Here is a 4,011-nt window from a genome sequence, read left to right as displayed (position 1 = left end):
AACACATTCCACTGAAAGCAAATATTTAAAGGGATAACTTAAAAATGTTGTGATATCAGAGATAAATATCAGAGATGCTGTGTGAGAATATTAGAGAGAAAAAGCCCTCCAGATTTTCAAGAACACTGGGTAGAGAGAAAACAGCATCAAATTGTAGATAACAAGGGATAGACAGTGATCAACCTCCTGAAGTATTCTGAGAAAATACAGGAATTATTGAACAGATAAAGCATAAAAACAACTGTTAAACACTGAGACTGGAAGAATCAAAGTTAAACCCCATGGGGAAATGCACACCCTAAAATATCCCTGAGCTGGGCCCTCAGGGCTGCCAGGGAAGTGCAGCAAAGGCAATCCCAAACTCCTCAGAAATACACTTGGAATTTAAACACACAGAGGAGTTCCCTCTTTCTGTCTGGTTTTTCTTTAATGAATCCCTCTTCTCTCTACTAGGCAACACAATTTGCCAGTGAGGCAAACACTAAAGCACCTCATCAACATAAATAAATCAAGCACTAATTAGCCACATCCTTTCTGCCTGCTCCCCTGCCACACTGGTACTCAAATTTCATCATTCCAGCAGGTTCCTCTGTGCTGATAATGGATGTACAGCTAAAAGTAACAATCCAAAACCTGCTGTTTGAGCTAAACAAAGTTTGAGTCAACTTTAAAGACTACATAGCTAAATAAATCCAAACTCCACACAGTCTGTGTACCCCAGCTTAACTCAAATCTCTTCCTAATCAATTTAAAGACAGGTTTGTAACTTACAGACAGCTGAAGATGGGTGTGGTTTATTTCACACTACAAGAGTTTAACCAGGGCAAATTCCAACAGTTTCTTCACCTCAATAAACCCATCAAATCCCAAGGGATGCTGCTGTCTGTGCAATAGCTCACATCCCATTATCAACACCATGAATGTGGATTTCATGCTACACTAACTTCCATCCACTTACCAATACTCAAACCAAATTACTTCCTTTGAAGAATTATTGCAAGTGCATTAAAGAGCTTGTCTATCATCACTCCTCACCCATTTGCTGTTAATTACAACAACAGAGACTTCTGGTGCTTCCAAACATTTAATATTATGCTAGCTACTTTAAAGAAAGAGGAAAAAGAATGACATTAAAAATATAAGAAAAAAAAAATTACACATAAACTTTAATTCAGGTATGCTGAAATAATTCCCGCCTTTCAGAATAAATTCATATTCTCCATGCCCCAGCATCTGTGACACCAACCATTTCAAACTCCACTTTCTATTTTTAAACCAATCATCCATTTCTACGTGCAACACTCTACAACACACATGAAGTCAGATCAGGAAAACAACGCGCAACTTACTAAATGCCACTTTCCCTAAGTCATTTTACCATATGTTGCAATTTTACCACACTTTGGAAGGATGCATTATCTTGGTAACTCTGCAAACTCAACACCTCTTTCTATGGTTTCTGTATCTTCACTGTTGTGGTGGTTTGAAACAGTTTGGTTTTTAGTTAAGGGAAAAAAAAAAAACATAGTCAACCCACTGCAACTGTTTAACCAAGAATTGTAATTTCAGCTGTGTTGTAAATAACTTCAAACACAAAGGCCACGAGCAGGAGGGTACAAGCCTTTCCACACAGTCTACTAAAAAAGAAACAAAAAGTAACCAAAAAGAAAAACCACAACAAAAAAACCCCACAAAACCCAAAAACCCACCCCACATTACAAAGCACATTTCTCAAGAGAAAAATCTTACCCACAGTATGGAGCTACAGCAGTTCTGCCCCGAGCAGAGCAGGGGAAAAAAAGCAGGTGGGGTGATAAATAACAGATGGGGTGCTAAATAACAGACAAGGTGATAAATAACAGATAAGGTGATAAACAACAGGTGGGGTGATAAACAACAGGTGGATGATGGCAGTAGAGTCAGAACTTGCCTTTAAAGCTCCACTCCAGGCCCGCTGTGGGATGGGTTTGTGGGCTGTACTCGGTTCCGATGGTGGCTCTGGGGAAACAGCAGAGCACAAGGGCAGACAGAAAATAAAAGTGTAAAAAGCGTCGTAGTAAAGCTTGGGGCTGTTTGGGTTTTTTTTTTCTTTCATTACCGACGTCCTTTCAAGGCTGATGAAAACTCGGCGGGGCAGGGAAGAACGAGCTGAAACGTAAAACCAGAAAGGCGTGAGAGGAGCGATGAAGAGAACAGGGCCAGCTTTGCGGGTGTGTGCCCAGGGCACTGCCGGGCACATTTGGGGCATTTACACAACTCACACCTGCCCCGGTACTCTCAGGGCACACTCTGGGGGCATTTACACAACTCACACCGGCCCCGGTACTCTCAGCCTCCCTCGGGCATGGACTGCGCGCAGGGAGCTTCGGCTCCTGAGGGGAACCCGCAGGGCTCACCCCGGCAGGGGCTGGGGGGCAGCTGAGGGCTCACCCCGGCGGGGTCTGTCGCTGTCCCGGGGGGCTGTCGCTGTCCCTGTCGCTGTCTCGAGGTCTGACGCTATCCAGGGGCTGTCGCTGTCCCAGTCCCTGGGGCGGTCCCGGCCCCGCCGCCCCTCGATCCCTGAGCGTGGCGCCGTTGCCATGGCAGCGCGGGAGAGTCCATTGAGCGCTGCCGTGGGGGGGACAAGGGGAGAGATGATTCCGTGTGGGGAGCGCGGAGCTCGGCTGAGGGCAGAGCTTCATTTATCACAGAACTGCGGAATAAGCTGGGTTAAAAGGAACATTAAAGATCACCCAGTGCCACTGCTGCCGTGGCGGGGGCACTTTGCACTTGTTGCTGGCAGCCCCGCCAAGCCTTGGACGCTTCCAGGGGCGCTGTGGGCGCGCTGTGCCAGGGCCTCGCCGCCCTCAGAGGGAACAGCAATTCCCTCCTTATCTAAACCTGCCTTCCCTCAATTTAAAACTATCACCCCCTTGTCCTGTCATCTAAACCCGCCTTTCATCAATTTAAAACTGTCATCCCCCCTTGTCCTGTCACTCCAGGCCCTTCTAAAAAGTCCCTCTCCCTCTTTTCAATGAGCCCCCTCCCGTCTCATTCCAACCTTTATTCCCGAGCTTCTCAAAACATCCCCCTGTTTGTCTTTGAATGCAGGCTTTTCTGTGGTTTCGTTTTAACCTGTTATTTATTCGCCACTCTGGAGGAAGCAATCTGCTCTTCCTGCTCATTTAGTGCCGTGCTTTAAATAGGTAAAATTTAAATCAACCTCGCTGCGCGCAAGGAGGCTTCAAATGGCTTTTTTTACAAGTTATCCCATTATCCACACTAACCTTTAGTTAGTGCTCAGGACCCACAGAGCTAAACATCCTTGGGATGTTTAATTTTTCACAAAAGCCCTATTTATGCCCAGCCTGTAGATTTGTGCAGTTGTAGATCCATGCATCACATCCAGCCCCAGGTATTTATTTACGTCTCTGCCAATAAATGATAATTTGCATGCCTCCCCCTCAAAGGATACCTGGAGTGCATGGCAATATTCGAGTTTTTATCAGTTATATTGCTGCAGTTTATTTGCTTCGAGTCGTGTCCTTCCAGTTTGGGTGGCTTGACCATTATTTATAATTGATGCTCCTTCAGGGGATAAACAGCCTCCACAGAAAAGCTGGAGTTTCAGGGAAAAAAGCACTCCATGATCCAAGCCAGGATTTAATAAGGACAAAGTATTATCTGTTTGAAATTTATGCACTCTAAGCTGTATTTCATTTGGCAAATTTGCATTTGTCCCATATATATTCAGGCTAGGAGGCACACAATAACTTACCCCGTTTTTCTTCACTATATAATCTGTCTGGCAGAAATTTTCCTTCATCATCCTGGTTACAGCACAGTTTTCAAGATTTTTTTACTCTGACAGGCAATTTGAGTGGAGAGCCTGTGGAAACACATATGGATTTATGGATTTTTTGATCTTGAGAAGGAACTCAAGTAGTTTGCATAGTGTGTAATCAACCTGAAAATATTCTGTATTCTGGACCTTGCCTGGAGTGTTCTTTTGTAGCATTATAACATGTTCTT

At 44.6% G+C, this 4,011-nt stretch overlaps 1 long non-coding RNA gene across 1 annotated transcript; it reads right to left on the bottom strand.

The window, feature by feature from the left end:
• Window positions 1-1,696: 1,696 nt before the first annotated feature.
• LOC129046784 (uncharacterized) lies at window positions 1,697-2,545 on the bottom strand. Its single transcript, XR_008508556.1, has 3 exons — window positions 2,431-2,545; window positions 2,099-2,148; window positions 1,697-1,998 (listed from the first exon to the last, which is right to left on the bottom strand). It is a non-coding gene; the product is annotated as an uncharacterized LOC129046784 (long non-coding RNA).
• Between the last annotated feature and the right edge of the window lie 1,466 nt (window positions 2,546-4,011).

Source organism: Molothrus ater, chromosome 10, assembly GCF_012460135.2.
Source record: "Molothrus ater isolate BHLD 08-10-18 breed brown headed cowbird chromosome 10, BPBGC_Mater_1.1, whole genome shotgun sequence".
Taxonomy (NCBI): Eukaryota; Metazoa; Chordata; class Aves; order Passeriformes; family Icteridae; genus Molothrus; species Molothrus ater.
The sequence above is the reverse complement of the archived record's forward strand: the minus strand, read 5'-3'. Positions and strand labels throughout refer to the sequence as shown.